The sequence below is a fragment of the Pongo abelii genome, chromosome 15, assembly GCF_028885655.2.
Source record: "Pongo abelii isolate AG06213 chromosome 15, NHGRI_mPonAbe1-v2.0_pri, whole genome shotgun sequence".
NCBI classification, from domain to species: domain Eukaryota; kingdom Metazoa; phylum Chordata; class Mammalia; order Primates; family Hominidae; genus Pongo; species Pongo abelii.
Genome location: NC_072000.2, coordinates 51,849,581 through 51,868,435, shown reverse-complemented (window position 1 = coordinate 51,868,435; position 18,855 = coordinate 51,849,581).

The following is an 18,855-nucleotide window of genomic DNA, read 5'->3' as shown; positions in this document are numbered from 1 at the left end:
TTAGTAGAGACGGGGTTTCACCGTGTTAGCCAGGTTGGTCTCGATTTCCTTACCTCGTGATCCACCCACCTCGGCCTCCCAAAGTGCTGGGATTACAGGCGTGAGCCACGGCGCCCGGCCCATCAGAGATTTTTAATCACTATCTTTATTTCTCTTACTAGTCTGCCAATGTTTTGCTCAAGACTCAAATGTATCCTTAACATGGATAGCATTTTAAGAAAAAATACCTCAAACAATGAATATATTTCTGATGATTTCCTTTTAAAGTATATTGTTTATTTTTTTAAAAATTTTAATTATTATGAATACATAATAGTTGTACATATTTATGGGGTATATGTGGTATTTTGATACAAGTACATAATGTGTAAGAATCAAATCAGAGTATTTGGGGTATCCACTACCTTATGCATTCATCAATTGTATTGTGATAGGGACATTCCAATCCCATTCTTTTAGTTATTTTGAAATATACAATAAATTATTGTTAACTATAGTCACCTATTGTGCTACCAAATATTAGATCTTATTCCTTCTATCTAACTGTATTTCTTTTTTAACCATTACCATCTCCTCTTTATCTCCCTCTCCTCATTACTGTTCCAGGCTTTTGGCAACCATCATTTTACTGTCTATCTCCATGAGTCCATTTTTTTTTGTTAGCTCTCACATATGAATGAGAACATGCAAAATTTGCCTTTCTGTGCCTGGCTTATTTCACTTAACATAATGTCTGTCAGTTTCATCCATGTTGTTGCAAATTACAAGATTTCATTCTTTTTTATGGCTGAATAGTAATTAATTGTGTATATGTACCACATTTTGTTTTTTTCTTTTTTCTTTTTTTATTATTAGTATTTTCGGTGGCACAGGTGATTTTGGTCACATGGATGAGTTTTTTAGTAGTGAATTCTGTGATTTTAGTGCACCTGTCACCTGAGTAGTGTACACTGTACCCAATATGTTGTCTTTTATACCTCACCCCCTTCTCAACCTCCCCTCAACTGAGTCCCCACAGTCCATTATATTATTCTGTATGTTTTTGCATCCTCATAGCTTAGCTCCCACTTATAAGTGAGAACATGACAGTATTTGGTTTTCCATTCCTGAGTTACTTCACTTAGAATAATGTCCTCCAGTTCCGTCTATGTTGTTGCAAATGACAGGATTTCATTCTTTTATGGCCAAGTAATATTTCACTGTGTCTATGCACCACATTTTTCTTCAATTTTTATTTTGGATTCAGGGTTTACATTTGCAGGTTTGTTACCTGGGTATATTGCATGATACTGAAGTTTGAGAATGAATGAGTACCACCACCCAGGTACTAAGCATAGTACTCAGTTGATTTTTCAACCCTTCCCCCTTTTCCTTCCTCCCCCATCTAGTAGTCCCTAGTTTCTATTATTGTTGCTGTCTTTATGTCTCTGAGTACCCAATGTTTAACTCCCACTTATAAGTGACAACATGTGTGTACCAGATTTTTTTAAATTCATTCATCTGTTATTGGACACTTAGGTTGCTTTCATATCTTGACTATTGTAAATAGTGCTGCAATACACATGGAAGTGCAGATATATATATTCAATATACTGATTTTCTTTATTTTGGCTATATACCCAGAAGTGGGATAACTGGATCAAATAGTAGTTCTATTTTTAGTTCACTGAGGAACGGCCATGCTGTTCTCCATAGTGGTTATACTAATTTACATTCCCGTCAACAGTGTATGAGAGTTCCCTTTTCTCCACATCCTCACCAGCATTTGTTATTGCTTATCTTTTGGATAAAAGCCATTTTAACTGGGGTGAGATGATACCTCATTGTAGTTTTTATTTGAATTTCTCTGATGGCTAGTAATGTTGAGTATTTTTTTATATACTTGTTAGCCATTTGTATGTCTTATTTTGAGAAATATCTATTCAGATATTTTGCCCATTTATAAAGTGGATTATTTGGGTTTTTCTTCCTTATTGAGTTGTTTGAGCTTCTTATATATAGTGGTCATTAATCTCTTGTCAGATGGGTAGTTTTCAAATATTTTCTCCCATTCTGTAAGTTGTCTCATTCTTTTGTTGATTGTTGTGTTTGCCAAAAAGCAGAAACTTTTTAACTTGATGTGAGCCCATTTTACCATTTTTGCTTTGGTTCCCTGTTTTTGAGGTCCTACTTAAGAAATACTTTGCCCAGCCCAATGTTCTGGAGAGTTTCTGCAATTATTTCTTTCAGTTATTTCATAGTTTAAAATCTTAGATTTCAGTTTTTAATCCATTTTGGTTGGATTTTTGTATATGGTGAGAGATAGGAGTCTATTTTCATTCTTCTGCATATGGAAATCCAGTTTTCCCAGCAGTCTTTATTGAAAAGACTGTCTTTTGGCATGTTCTTGGTGCCTTTGTCAAAAATGAGTACACTGGAGATGGATGGATTTATTTCTGAGTTCTCTATTCTGTTCCATAGGTCTATGTGTCTGCTTTTATGCCTATACCATGCTGTTTGTGTTACTATAACTTTGTAGTATAATTTGAAGTCAGGTAACGTGATGCCTCCGGTTTTTTTTGCTCAGGATTACTTTGGCTATTCTGTCCCTTTTGTGGTTCCACATAAATTTTATGATTACTTTTTCCATTTCTGTGATGAATTTCATTGTTATTTTGTTGGGACTGCATTGAATCTGTAGAATTTTTTGAACAGTGTGTACGTTTTTTTCAGATAGTGTGCATAGTTTAACAATATTAATTCTTTCAGTTCATGAACATAGAATGTCTTACCATTTGGTCTCTTCCATTTCTTTCATGAGTATTTTAGAGTTTTCATTGTAGAGATCTTTCCTTTCTTTGGAAAAGTTTATTTTTAGGAATTTCACTTTATTTTCAGCTACTGTAAATGGGATTACTTTCTCGATTTTGTTTTCAGATTGTAAACTGTTGGCATGTATAAATACAACATTTTTTTGTATTTTGATTTTGTGTTCCTCAACTTGGCTTAATTTCTGTCAGAAGATACAAGAGTTTATTCATACTAGTCATAAAATTAGTTTTCTATAAATTTATGTGTAAATGTTAATGAACTAAATTGACACATTTACTATTATTACCTTCTAAATATATTGTTAAATAGTTTGTGTTTTGAATATATTCAAGTGACATTTGTTTCCAGGATAAGACACACATATTCAACACTTCTTAGGCTATACTTTTAATCAATTGCTACTAATTTGTGGCCAAAAAATCTAAAATCTACACTCCCTTATATGCTTATAAATACTGTGGACCACAATTAATACTGCGTTATTTCCCCAATTTAAATTGAAATGTAGCAAATAATTTTATAAGCTATCTCTCTTCAGGAAATTCTGCCTTTAAAAAGTCACACTAAATCTTATATATTTTTAGATTACCAGGCCTATTTATTGCTCTGTTACTGCCATCTTTTTATCTTATGGGGTTAAAAAAAAATCACACACAAAAAAATGTGGATTCTTAAATGTGCTGCTGGCCCTTGTATATTTATCTGAAAGGTAGGGGAAAGTACAAATTGACTACTTAAATGAGCCACTTGGGAAAGCAACAGGGACTAACCTCAAATAATAAGAGGTCAAATCCTGTCAAGGAAATGTGTTTGCTATCCAATGTTTTTTAAAACTCACTTAAAAAGATGCCTGTTAGATTGGGAAGCATGCTAAGTGCGAGAGCTGTTGTGAGAGGCACAGACAGTGGTGAACTATAATTTTAACTAAATCTGTGTATGAAAGAAAACTGACACTACAACCCATATCCTTTGCCCTCAGAGGTTACAACATTTAGAAAGTGCCTGAAATGTTCAGTGCAACATTTGTATCAGTAAGAAATGTTACTACACAGAAAGTCTTCCCAGAATAAATAATTTGTTCCTACTCCTCATTCTTATTTGTTCCAAGTTTGTGTATTAGTTTGGCTCTATTGCCAGATTACTTCTCTTCATATAACTTCATTGTTTATTTACTTTCCCTTTCTGCATTAAAGGTTTTTGTCAGATTTTTATAAAAAAAAAAAAAAAGAAATGTTAAATTGTTGAATAACTCAATTTTCTTATTGCTGTGGGAATTTAGTTAAATGCCCATTAATTCTCAAGATTTTGCGTGTGTGTGTGTGTGTGTTGGAGTTTCACTCTTGTTGCCGAGGCTGGAGTGCAATGGCGCGATCTCTGCTCACTGCAACCTTCCCCTTGCAGGTTCAAGCGATTCTTCTGCCTCAGCCTCCCAAGTAGCTGTGATTACAGGCACGCATCACCACGCCTGGCTAACTTTTTGTGTTTTCAGTAGAGAGAGGGTTTCACCATGCTAGCCAGGATGATCTCGATCTCCTGACCTCAGGTGATCTGCCCACCTTGGCCTCCCAAAGTGCTGGGATTACAGGCGTGAGCCACCATGCCCAGCTGTCTGAGTTTTTAAAAAGCCTCAAACTTGAAACTCACATCTACTCACATTCCCTGGTTAATTAATCTACAGTTAGGATAGCATTTCTCATTTTGCAAAGTCTTCATTTCCACAAATTTTACTTTCTTCAAAATCTATAATGTTTTACCTCTAAAAAAAATCCTTAGCATTTGTGTACATGAGAGCAATGTAATTTTAGGGCTGAGATCTCAACTGTAGCCAGTTGTGCCATTTTCTCCTCTGTGGACATTCATGTATATAACATGTCAGTGGGCTGTATTTAGGATGACGTACAATATCAGATAGATTTTCAATATTATTTTGTTCTTTATTCAGTTGTTTTGTTAATATTGATATTAATCAAGTTTTCTTCAAGCATAAATGCATTTAGCAAAATGCAATTGGCAGATCATTGGGCTACAATTGTTTGTACTCTCAATGATAATCCATATTTTATGAAAGTTATATATTGATCATACACATCAAGAATCAGAATGTGCTGGTTGAACCTAGTTCTTTTTTTTACTGTGCTGTGCAAATTATGAGTAGCCCACATGTTCAGGCCTCACCAATCTAAATAAATATAAAGTCGTGTTTTCATATTACAGAAGCTTGTGTTCCCTCCTCATAATTGCTGCATCTCAAACTTCTCAGCAAAACAGAATGCTCCCAAGTTATTACTGAGAGTTCACAAAAGAGAGTGCCACTTGTTCTTACAATGTAGTGTGCCCTCTATAGTTGCAACACAGGGTCTTCCTTTGCTGCTACTCCAGCTACACCTGCCCAGTGTCCCTTCTATCATTTGAAAGGGATAGGCTATTTCCACCTGGCAGTGGAATTTCTTAAGAGACAAGCAATGTGCTTGTCCAGCATATTCTCCCTGATACTCCAACATTCCCACTGTCTGTGCAGTGCCGGGTTCTGAGCGTAAACAGACAGAATGACTGTCTTCTCAACTCTGAGCTAAAATTATTCATCCATTCCTCAAATCAGCAGTACTTAGGCCCAAAGTTTCAAAAAGTTTCTCATGAAAGTAATTTTTCCTGCATCTCCCCTCAGCTGCTCAAATCCTGCAAGTAACTCTCAAAAGTAAAAATCAATAATGAAAACCACTCATTACAAAAATAACCTCTCTTATTCAAGCTCACAGAAAAACATATTTATCCTGCTTCCTCACTCCAGCCCACAAGCAAATAAAGCAAACTTCTTCAGGAATATAACTCCAGCACATCTTCACCAACCAATATATGTTACCTTCTAGTATACATATTAACTTCTGGTTGACTGCTTTCCTGACAACTGACTACATCCCAAGCCCATTAAGACGATTTGCCAAAAATGAAGAAGCATCCTGCACCAATTGAAACAGTTCCATTAGCTATGGCTATGTCCCAGAGCAGAAGTCTGCCAAACACATATTTGCCCTTGAATTAGGTATAATAAAACACCAGTTCTAGTCATTTGTTGTAAATGGTTGTGTTGGAATGCAATATACCTAACAACTTGATTATTTCCTGGAGGATGGTACTAAAGAAATAAAATAGTATTCATCAAATATTTAAGCATGTGCCAAACACTATTCTAAGGATTTCACAATATTAAGAAAAATTCTGAGCAAAATGGAAATGAGTATATACAGAACCCTAAATTCAAAAGGTATGAGAAATTGGAAGTATTGTCAGCATGCCAGAAGCAAGAACAACACAAATAGAGTAACTACAGAAACCAACAGGAAAACCACATGTGAGTGAACTTGTGTGTGATTGTTGTCCCTAACTCAACTGCACCATCAGCAAATGTGCTATGCCTTGTATAGAGTATGGACTATTCGTGATTTTTTTATTTATTTATTTTTTTCTTAATAAATTTCATACCAGCCCCCTTCCTCAAAGCACCATCTCTCAGAGCTTAACTATGAAACGCTGTTTTCAGTTTGTTCCACAGCATTCTGTGATGCTCTGTTCTTGCTATGTTCTTTTTGTTTTTGCATCTGTTTCTGTTTTTAAAAAGAGATAGTCTGGCTCCGTTTCCCAAGCTGGAGGACAGAGTGCAGTGGTGCAATCCTAGCTCACTGCAACCTGGAACTTCTGGTCTGAAGCAATCCTCGCATCTTAGCCCCCGACTACCTGGGACTACAGGGACGTGCCACCACACCTTGCCCAGCTAATTTTTTAAAAGTCCCCTTTCTCTGTTTCATTTTATATTGGTCTTGTTGTCATTTTCAATTTCATTAATGTTTACTTCTACAATGTCTAATTTACCACTTATATGTCCAGCATATATTTTACTTCTCCCATTGTAGTTTTTATCTTTAAAAGTTCCATTTGGGTTGCATTTATTTATTTATTTAATTTAGAGACAAAATCTCGCTCTGTGGCCCAGGTTGTAGTGCAGTGGCAAACAGCTCACTGTAACCACAACCGCCTGGGTTCAAGCAATCTTTCCCCCTCAGCCTTCCAAGTAGGCACACCCACCAGGCCTGGCTTATTTTTAAATTTTTTATAGAGATGGAGTCTCACCATGTTTCTCAGGCTGGCACTGAACTCCTGGGCTCAAGTTATCCTCCTGTCTAGGCCTCCCAAAGTGCTGGGATTACAGGTGTGAGCCACTGTGCCTGGCTTGGGTTGCTTTTAAATCTCCCCTTTCTCTACTTAACAGGTTCAAATCATTCCCCAAATTTCTTAAACATATGGAATGCAATTATATGAACTATTCTAATGACCTATACTACTAATTTTATCACTGTTAATTGATTTTAATTGACTAATTTTTCTCCATGTGAGGGGTCATAATTTTCCTTTTTGGGGGGGATGGGGGGCTGCCTGTAACTTTATTGAATGCTAGACATTGTAAATGTTGCTTCGTTAGGTGATGGGTATTTTTTTTTTTTTGTATTTCTTTAAGTATGTTTTATTCATATCCTGAGATATTTTAAATTAGTTGAAAACAGTATAATCTTTTGGGATCTTGGTCTTAAACTTTGTTGGGTGGGACCATAGTAACATTTATTTGAGGCTTAATTTTTCCCCAGTATTGAACATGCTACTAAAGATCATATCAATTTTGACGTTTTCCACTATGATTTGTGAGAAAATGTACTATTTCTGGCCAAGTGTGAGCTCTGGGGATTTTCTTCCTTCTAATCCTTTCTGAACTCTATCCCAGGTTTGGTAGTTTCCTCATCCACACCCTGATTAGTGCTCAACAGAATACTCATGAGATATTTGCATCTTTGGAGTTTTCTCTCTGTGTAACTCTCTCATCACTGATACTCTGCCCTGCAAACTCTGGCCATCTTGGCCTTCTTAGACCCCCAGTTCTGTTTTTTGTACTCATGTAGAGTAGCAGACTCCATCTTGCTTTTTTACTCAGTACCACAATCTAGTATCTCTCTCTAGGTAGTAAACTGGAGATATTGTAGGGCTCATTTACCTGTTTTCCTTTTTCTAGAGATCATGGTTCTTTGTTGTGATGTCCATTGTCTTGAGAAGCATTGACTCATATATTTGTATTGTTGTTGAAAATTGTTTTAGGCAGTGTTATGGACAAATTCAGTGTCTCCCCAAAATACATATGTCGAAGCCCTAACCACCACTGTGGCTATATTTGGACATGGGACCTCCAAGGAAGTAATGAAGGTTAAATGAAGTCCTAAACATGGGGTTCTGATCTGAAAGGATTGGAGTGGAGTGCTTGTAAGAAGCGACATCAGAGTATATATATTCTTTATCTCTCTCTCTTCCCTCCCTTCCTCTCCCTTTGTCTCCCTACCTATACACAGGAAAGACCACTCACTTGAGAATACAGTGAGAAGGCAACCATTTGCAAGCAAGAAAGATGGCCCTCACCAGAAAATGAATCTGCTAGCACCTTGATCTTGGACTTCCGACCTCCAGAACTGGGAGAAAATAAACTATTGTTTAAGCTACCAAGTCTGTGATGTTTCCTTAGAGCAGCACAAGTGGACTAAGAGAGTCTGGTAGATAAATCCTGCCCATTACTCCCTATTGGTCCAAAGCAGAAGTCGCAGATGAGTAATCTTATTCAGCCAAGACACAAATTTCAGTGATACAGAGAACATAGAAGTGAAAGCATGGAGCTAATATCAGCAAAGTCCAGTAATATTAATACTAGTAATATTTATGAAGTATTTACTCATGTGTTAGCTACACATGTGATAAGTACATCATATGCTAAGTGTTTCTTTTCAGGATTATGTAGAAAAGCTCAGCGCTCCTACTCAGAAAACCAACTCTCTCTAGACCTCTAACTCATTATAGAAAGTAGTGAGGAGGGTTCTTGAGAACTCCGGGTGCTTCAGTTACCTAGCAAGAACTTCATGCTTGCTTTTGTTTCTCCTTCTTAACACCAAAATTCTGCCTTATGACTTAGGGACTAACATCACTGGTCATCCATTTTCACCAAATAATTCCAATTTATTTAAAAGGCCAAGTGAACATATTAGAACTAAAAATAATATAGTTGGAATTGGGAAGTCAGCAAATGGAATTAACAGCAAATTGGATACAGCAAAGGAGGACATTTGAAATCAGATCAATAGAAAATATTCAAATAGCAGTAAAAAAGGGAAAAATGGAAAATACAGAAAAATAATACAAGACATGTAGAACATAGTAAAAGTTTTATATGTATGCACATAGAAAGAGAGGTAAAAGACAGTGGATCAGAAGCATTATATAAAGGAAAAACATCTGAAAATGTTCCAAAAGTCATGAATAACATCAATCTGTAAATTCAAGAAACTGAAAGTCCTGAGAATAAATGTTCAATAAAAGTCCCAAGAAAACCATTATAATAAGCATCCTAGTAAAACTGCTGAAATCCAAAAGCAAAAAGAATATATAAAAGCAGGATGAGCACTAGGCTTAATACTTGGGTGATGAAATAAACTGTGCAATAAACCCCCATAATACAAGTTTACCTATGTAACAAAGCTGCACTTGTACCCATGAGCTTAAAATAAAAATTAAAAATAAATAAATAGAGATGGTGATGAAAAAAGAATATATTAAGGCACAAATAAAATGGCTATGTTATCTTCAAAGAAGCGAGGATAAGAAATTTCTCAACAGAAATAATGGCAGACAAAAGCTAATGGAATGACATATTTTAGTGGAGAAAGAAAATAATTGCCATTCTAAAAGTTTATGATAAAAACAATCTTCAAAACTGTATGTAAAATCTGCATGCTTATAGCAACACAATTTGCAATTGCAGAAATATGGAACCAACCTAAGTGCCCAACAACCAATTAGTGAATAAAGACAATGTAATATAAATAGACCATGGAATACTACTGAGACATAAAAAAGGAATGAAATAATGTTCTTTGCAGCAATTTGGATGGTGCTGGAGGCCATTATTCTAAGTGAAGTAACTGAGGAATGAAAAACCAAATATTATATTTTCTCTCTTATAAGTGGGAGCTAAGATATAAGGATGCAAAGGCTTAAGAATGATACAATTGACGTTGGGCACTCAAGAGGAAGGGTGGGAGGCAGGTGAGGGATAAAAGACTACAAGTTGGGTACAATGTACACTGCTCAGGTGATAGGTGTACCAGAATCTCAGAAATCACCACCAAAGAATGTATCCACGTAACCAAAAACCACCTGTACTCCAAAAACTATAAAAAAATTTTTTAACTATATATGAAATAAATACATTTCCAGACCAATAAAAAGTGAAAGAATTTTTTCCAAAAAAATTGCATTTAAAAACAAACAAACAAAAACCCAGTAAAGTGAATTCTGCCGGCAGGAAGAAAGTGATCCAGAAGGAAACAAGAGAATGAAAGAAGAAAAGAGGAACATAGGTAATGATAAATGTGTGTGCAAACACAGATGAATACTGACTATAAAAACATCAATAAGCATGTATTCATTGTGTATGTATGTGCATGTACATGTATGCTTCCTGGTGACTTTCAAATATTGTCTTCAACTTTGACCTCTCAACTGAAATGAGCACCCATAATATTAAACTTTTGTTTCAACATCTCCTTTTTTAAGTCTAATATACATCTCAAATTTAGTATGTTCAAAAGTCAAATTGTGGCCTTCCCTCCTAAACGATTGCATTTTCCATAGTTGTCAATTTCTTGATGAATGAACAGTTTAGTTTTCCAATTACTCAGGTAAAATATCTTTAAGTCAACTTTTACTCCTACAGTTTTACGTAGATAGATATACTTTCAACAAATTCTGTCTTCACACTATTGCCAGAACCAGATAACACCATCTCCACTGCGAACATTCTGATCCATCTTTCCCTTGGTTTACCCCAGTTGCCTCCTGAGTGGTATCCCTTCTTCTCCCTTCCTTCCACACAGGTTGTTCTCAAAACAGCAACTGGAGACATCCTTTTCAAAACCTGAATCAGACCTTGCCACTGTTCAAAATGATCCAGTAGATTCTATTGCATTCAGAATAGAAGTAAAGTTCTTTCAGTGGTAAACAAGGCTATCCTAAATATGCCTCCTGTTATCTATCTAACCCCGTCTCATACCTCTCTCTCCCTTTTGCTAACTCTGCCTCAGCCATAATGTTTTCCCTGCTTTTTCTCAAAATTCCAAGCCTGTGCCTCACTAAGAAACTTTGTAAATGCTCTTCTTCCAGGCATTTGCACCTTTTCTATTTCATCTCCCTCACCTCCTTCAAATCTCTTCTCAGACATCTCCTTATTTATCAGGCCTTTCCTGACCACACAATTTTTAACATTAAGCATACCCAGCACTCCCCATTTTTTTTCCATATGGCACTTACCACCATCTGATAATCTATACATTTTACTTTTTTTGTCCATATTTTTTCCCCCAAATGAAAGCTAAGTAACATGAAGGCAGATATTTGGCAGATATCTTATTTCAGTGAGTGCATCCACAGCATAGAAATAGCCAGAAACATTTAGACACCTAATCTTACTTGTTCAGAGGAACATGTAGCAATACTGGACATTTAGAATACACATTTTACAGATGGGAAACAAAGTAACTACTTTTGTGAAGCTCATCAACAAATAAGTGCTAAAATCAGGAGTAAAACCCAAAATACACCAATTCTGTCCTTTCTGTTTGCCATTGAGCTATCTTCAAACCTTGCTTCAAACCACTGAAGAGGAGGATTTAATCAGTCTTTGTGTTCCCACTGGAAAGACCTTGAGCTAATGTACACAAGGGCTTTTTAAGACAGCAAAGCCGAACCTATATGTTTCTTTCAATAGGTTTGATCTCAGAAAGCGATTATCTTTACAGTATCTCTGGCAAAACTAATGTTTACTCCTTGGAGCCTTTTAAGATAATAGAAAGTATTTGAGGGACTCTAACCGCCAGCTGAATTAATCATTATTTTTCACTGGGATTCTTGAACTTGAGATGTAGTGAATGGAGTCTAGAATTTTAAGTGAGAAGTCTTCGGAGAGACAGCACCCATGTTTCCCACAAGAGAAGCAAAGGGAGATGGTCTTCAGAAGCAAAGCTAATGATGAAGCAGAATCAGGAGAGGAGAGAATAGAAGAAAGAGGCTTTTGATCATTCTTCTAGTGCACTTTTTTACTGACTTTTAGTAGAAATGAATAAACATTTTCCACCATAATATAACCTGAAAGTTTTCAGGGTTTCTTTTCTATGTTTCTCTTTATTTGAAATCTGTTTTCATTGCAAGAAATGAGGACATAATTTTGTATATATGTGAACATCAACTGCCAAAACATCATTCATTGAATTGTTTCTATTTTTCATAGTGATTTGGGATCACTTAATCAAAACAATCTGTATAAAAATAAGTTTTACACATTTTAATGAGATATGCTTTCTAGATGCAAGCTAAAATACTGGTCAGTAAGAATGTTAAAGATCAGACATATCCTTGAGTATAATTCAGGGGCCATTTATTGCCCTGAAAACCTCAAAATTCATGTGTAACATGGCAAAATATATTTCAAGATTACTATGCTATAAACACATACTATGAAGAACAATCCATCTTATTTCTGTGCTGTTTAATAATCAGATTATATGGTTAAATGTTTTCATTAATACAAATAGGTAGATAGTAAAATAAACATTTCTTTTAAATAAATTGTATAGTAACAAATACTTTCATAACAAGTTGGCAAAAACTTAGTACTTATTAAAAATTGGTATCATTTAACAGTTATATAGAAATGATAGGCTTGTTTCTATGTATAGGACTGACTTTTGATAAAATCCACATTTCTTCCACTGGAAAAAATTATCTACTTTTTCTTTTACCAAGACATGATGTTTTTCAAGTGTCAATTATACAAGGAACTAGTACAAAGAGTGTCATATGTTCATATATTTGGTACATATCTCACATGTTTTTATTAGAAAATAAAGCCTAGTCACATTTTTTTTAATATTCCCAGGTTTTTATAGCTTTAATATTGACACCCATTATTCTCTATTTGGAAGTGTTTACTATTATTTTAAAAAGTGGTCACATTTTTAAGAAGGAACTGTCTTTCTAGAAAATGAGATTACTTCCTACACGTCACTCAGGAAAATATTTATCTGAGTATACATCTAATATTTAGATGATACCAAACGGTACCAAATTGGCCATGACTCATCTCATCTATAGTTGATCTCCATATCTCTTACTACTGCCTACTTATATTTTATTTTAAATATAGTAGAAGTGTATTTCAATGTTCTTAATATGAAGAACAATTGATATTCCAGTCTTCTGCGGTGCTTCTCTCTTACTTTTTTAACTTCTCAAGGGTTACATGTGTTTCTCTGTTTTTATAACATTAAATAAATCATATATCACTTGAAGATTTAGTTTCCATTTGCATCACTTCCCAGATCATTAATAACACTTATGATAAGATCAATCCCTATATGAGCTCCCTTTAACTTGACAGTCTACTGTTTTTCATGATTCTTTGTTTGCTGTCCTTCAGCATGTTGTCAATCTTGCTGACAATCCTCATGGCACAGAGACTATGAGTTAATTTTTCAAGCAAGACAGTCTGAGAAATATGAAGCAATTTTAAAAGACTTGCAATGATGGATTCTCCTAAAGCAAAGTTCTTCCATTGCTTAGGAAAGTTATTTACGAAGTTATTTATCATTAATATGAGATGAGAATAATCACAATTCTTTTTTTTAATTTAGAAAGGAGAGCTTTACTTCTCACACAGGGTTGCAGCCTGCAAGGTGGCCATTCTGACAGGCTGGGAAGCATAGCCTCAGGTCAGAAGCCAAAAACAGACACTTCTAAAGAGGGACAAAGGGAACTGGAATTTATAGTGAACAGGGAGGCCAAATACGCATTAATCACAATTCTGGTTTTTGTTTTGTTTCGGTTTGGTTTGGTTTTTGAGGCAGGGTCTCACTCTGTCACTCAGGCTGGAGTCCAGTGGTGCCATCACAGTTCACTATAACCTCCACCTCCTCGGCTCAAGCAGTCCTCCTGCCTCAGCTTCCCAAGTAGCTGAGATCACAGGCATGTGCCACCATGTCCAGCTGTTTTTAAAAATTTCTTGTAGAAATAGGGTGTCCCTGTGTGGCTCAGACTGGTTTCAAAACTCCTTGGCTCAAGTTATCCTCCTGCCTTGACCAGCCAAGGTGCTGGGATTACAGGCATGAGCCACTGTACCAGTCATGATTGTTGATATAACGTATTTTAGTGCTGTCTCCTTTAATTCATGTATAGTAAAATAGTAATAAAATGTGATTGCAAATTGTATCAGGCCATTTAAATCATTATATGTAAAAGCTTTGCTTCTATTTATTTGTACTTGTTCTTGAATGAAAATCTGGATCATTTTTGTGTTCCAATTATGAACCAGCCCCAACTACTTCAATATGATTCTTCAATTATCTAAAATATTTGCCAGTTTGCTAATTGTGTATAAAAATGGTATCATTCATTCTATAGAGAGACTCACAAAAAGAGCAGTTGAAGCAACGCAGTATCTCTCATCTAGTTTATAATAGGAGATACATTTCATGATGAATACATTGACAGTTTCCTTCAAGCATTTTCTACAGCCTTCAATCAATATTCCTTAGGTTTTGTGAAATTTATATAATTTTTTTCGAATATCCCTTCAACAGTCAGTCTCCTCAAAGATACCTGTTTTGTTAATTATAAAAGAATGTCTTTCATTTCCTGTTTTACAGATATAAGATTTGTGTTAATTTCTATTTATATTGTCTAGGTAAATTTTTCTAGTTTATCAAAGAGGAGAGACACTAGTTATACTTGATTTAACTGTATTTGAATGATTGCAATGCCTAAAATCTTATGATGACTTTGATTCACAAATATACAACAACAGTTTCCTGAAATCTAAATTAATGGCATTAGCTCAGGTGTTGTCAAATGTTTTACAGAAATAAAACACCTTTTTTTCAAACAAAATCATAGGAATATCTCAAGATATATAACAGATAAAAGCAGATATCTTTATGTGAAACATGTGCAAGGGTCTGGAAGCTTTCTTCCATCTGTCTCTAGATCCCCAAGATTTTCCACCTCACACCCTAAGTCACCTCCAGAGAATTCTAATATGGTGAGAATATCATTCTGTTGATTGGGAAAGTTGACATGGAGATGTACAATCAAGAGATATACATTCAGAGGCAGATCAATGGCCTATGCAGATATTAGCGAATAAGGGTTAAACACCCATTTCCCCACCACACACACACTCACACACACACACACATTTGCTCTGAAAACCTGCAAGTGTTCTACAGAAACAGAGGTGATCACAAGGAAGATTCTACTCTGTTGGCTGAGATGTGCCAGATGTATACACATATGACATAATATACATGTGTGTTATAATATCTTCTTGAGATCCTAGTACACTTTAGAATAAATTCATCATAAATGCTTTGGTTTAAAATTCTAAATTTAGTTGTTTTGATATAAATGCTAAATGGCACTGAGAAAAAAACCGCACATTACAGTTTTTTTCTGTAATAACTATAAATTTATAGTAATATTATAGTAAAAGTGTATTTATAGAATTTATAAAATTAGGTATTTATATCTATAAATAAATTTATACCTATAAATAAATTTTAAATTTATAAAATTAGGTATTACTCAAGTGTCCCAGAAGAAGTCAAGTTATCTTTTAGAAAACAGAAATTTTTAATATATTTTCTTAGAAGTTATGCATGAAGTAAAATATTTTATTAACCTAAGGAATCTGAATGATGATGTACTTTTTTAGTCTGAAAGTTTACACATTTATATTTTTATTTCCTGCTATTTAAAAAACATTTATTTATGTTCAGGGGAATATGTGCAGATTTGTGACATAGGTAAATTGCGTGTCATCGCAGTTTGGTGTACAGATTATTTCATGATCCAGGTGATAAGCATAGTACCTAATAGGTAATTTTTCAATCCTCACCTTTCTGTTACCCTCCACCCCCAAGTAGGCCCCAAAGTCTGTTGTTCCCTTATTTGTGTTAATGTGTACTCAATATTTAGCTCCCACTTGTAAGTGAGAACATGCAGTATTTGGTTTTCTGTTCCTGTGTTTTTTCACTTAGGATAATGGCCTCCAGCTTCTTCCATGTTGCTGCAAAGGATGTGATCTCTTTCTTTTTTATGGCTGTGTAGTATTCCATGGTGTATACGTACCACATTTTCTTTATCCAGTGTATCATCAATGTGCATTATGTTTGATTCCTTGTTTTTGCTATTGTGAATACTGCTACACTGAAGATATGCATTCATGTATCTTTATGATAAAATGATTTCTATTCATTTGGGTATATAACCAATAATGAGATTGCTGGGTTGAGTGGTACCTTTTTTAAACTTCTTTGAGAAATCACCACATTGCTTTCTATAATGGCTGAACTAATTTAGATTCCCACCAGCAGTGTGTAGGCATTCTGTTTGCTCCATAACCTTGACAGCATCTGTTATTTTATTTTTTGACTTTTTAATAATAGCCCTTCTGACTGGTGTGGGATGGTATCCCATTGTGGTTTTGATTTGCATTTCTCTAATGATTAGTGATGTTGAGCATTTTTATACGCTTGTTGACCATGTGTATGTCTTCTTTTGAAAAATATCTGTTCATGTCTTTTGCTCACTTTTTAACGGGGTTGTTTTTTACTTGTTAATTTGTTTATATTCCTTATAGATTCCTGGATATTAGTACTTTATCAAATGCATAGTTTGCAAATATTTTCTCCCATCATTTGGTTATCTGTTTACTCTGTTGATAGTTTCTTTTTCTGTGCAGAAGCTCTTTAGTTTAATTAGGTCCTATTTCTTAATTTTTGTTTTGGTTGCAATTGCTTTTGGAGTATTTGCCATAAAATCTTTGCCAGGGCGTATGTCCAGAATGGGATTTTCTAGGTTATTTTCCAGGGTTTTTATAGTTTCAGGTTTTATATTTTAGTGTTTAATCCATCTTGAGTTGATTTTTGTATATGGCATAAGAAAGAGGTCCAATTTCAATGTTTTCCATGTAACTAGCCAGTTATCCCAGCACCACAATACTAGGATTTTGATGATCACAAATTATATATGATTATATTTTTATGGATTTTAGCTAAGCACCTATCTCATGTGTGATTGATTTTCAAAATGTGTTAAATGAAATATACTTTCAATGTCCATTTATTCAAGATGAGGTTCATGTCATATAAAATAGAAATAATTTCTTAAAAATTATAAAGACAAAACAGTCTTCTAAACACCAGAGTTCACATGGATTCCTAGAGTAGAGAGAATGTTTTTTATTAAATGATAGAATAGTTTTAATCAGTGCTTCTACAGAGTGTAATACACATCTCAAAAAAAGTTCAGTATATTCCTTAATCTGATTTTTCAACTTCATTTCCTCAGTCAGCATACAAGGAAAAACATTTTTCTCCAAACATTTCTGCAATGAATAAGTGTATTAAACCACCAAGTTCTCATTCATTCACTCACTAATTCATGTATACATTTATTTATTCAACAAATTTTAATTGAGAGCCTACCACATGGCAGAGACTCTGCTAGGAGTTAGGTTATGAGCATGCGCACAAACACAGACACACACCTATTACTATATAAGGAAGTTAATAATATACAGAGGATGACAGATACATAATTGGATTTAATGTAGATTGCTAAACTTTGTGTTAGAATAAAAACTTCCTCCTTGAATATATCTGCGGAAGGTTAGCAAGGTAACTTTATCTCTATGCAGTGTGGACAATATTCTTTCTTTCAGTATATTAAAGTTAATTCATGGTTGTATATGTTCTATATTTAGATTCATACACCACTTCCCCCAAAACAAATCAAAATTTGAAACTAACTGACTAAGAATTGACATTAATGTTAAAATTAAGGGAAAAAGGCTGGATGAGGTGGCTCACGCCTGTAATCCCAGCACTTTGGGAGGCCAAAGCGGGTGGATCACCTGAGGTCTGGAGTTCGAGACCAGCCTGGCCAACATAGTGAAACCCCATCTCTACTAAAAAATACAAAAAGTTAGCTAGGCGTGGTGACGCATGCCTGTAATCCCAGCTACTTAAGAGGCTAAGGCATAAGAATCGCTTGAATTCGGGAGGCGGAGGTTGCAGTGAGATTGTGCCACTGCACTCCAGCCTAGACGACAAAGTAAGATTGTGTCTCAAAAAAAAAATCAGACAAGGACAAGAAAACAGTTATAAGAACCCTATTTGATATGTTCAAAAGCTTAGTATAACATAAAGATATAAAAAACACAAATTTGTAATGATGAACATTCTAATACCTGTTATTAAAAAACTAGATGGAATTAATAGTAGATTAGACTTTGCAAAAGAAAAAAATAATGAACTTGAAGACATGGTGGTCCAAGTGAAGCACAAATTGAAACAATACAGAAAGAAAATTAAGACAGTAGCATTAGAGAGTTTTGAGACAAATGCAAATGACCTAGAAACTAAAATTGGAGTCCCTAATGGAGAAAAAGTGGGATGGAGGGACAGGAGAGAAAAAGTATATGCATATTTTTCTAATTTGAAGAAAATTATAAAGTTAGAAATCCCCCCCCCCCAAATCTAACAAACCTCAAGCACAAAAAAATGAAGAAAAAATATATCAAAGCACATTATAATCAAATCACTTAAAATTGGTAATATGGAGAAAATCCTAAGGCAGCAAAAGAGAAAAAGCACAAATTGCATACAGAAAACCAAAAATAAGGAGAATGGAATATTTCTTTTGAAAACATTGCAAGTGAAAAGATAATGAAGTAGCATTTTTAAAGTACTGATTTTTTTTAAATCCTATAAACCTAAAATTCTAAATCCAGTGAAAAATCTCTTTCAAAAACAAAGATGAACTAAAATCCTTTTAGACATGGAAAAGCTGAAAGAATTATTCACCAGAAGGTCTGAACTATGAGAAATATTAAAGGAACTCCTTCATGCA